Genomic DNA, 269 nt, shown 5'->3' with positions numbered 1-269 from the left:
AGTTGAGTTCTTCCATTATCCCAATTGTTTCCAACAATGTTCAAACTCAGAGTCATTTTATTCAGGTAACGCTGCGTTTCACCGGTTCCCTTTGCTGACCCTTAAAGGTCCAGTGTGTAACATTGAGGAGGATCTATGGACAGAATTATAAGATAATATTCATAGGTATGTTTTTATTACTGTATAATCACCTGAATATAAGAATTGTTGTGTTTTTGTTACCTTAGAATGAGCTGTTTGTATGTTGAACCATCATGTTTCTACAGTAG

The sequence above is a fragment of the Morone saxatilis genome, unplaced genomic scaffold, assembly GCF_004916995.1.
Source record: "Morone saxatilis isolate NCDOM2014 unplaced genomic scaffold, NCSU_SB_2.0 Contig15, whole genome shotgun sequence".
In the NCBI taxonomy this organism is placed as follows: domain Eukaryota; kingdom Metazoa; phylum Chordata; class Actinopteri; family Moronidae; genus Morone; species Morone saxatilis.
The sequence above is the reverse complement of the archived record's forward strand: the minus strand, read 5'-3'. Positions refer to the sequence as shown.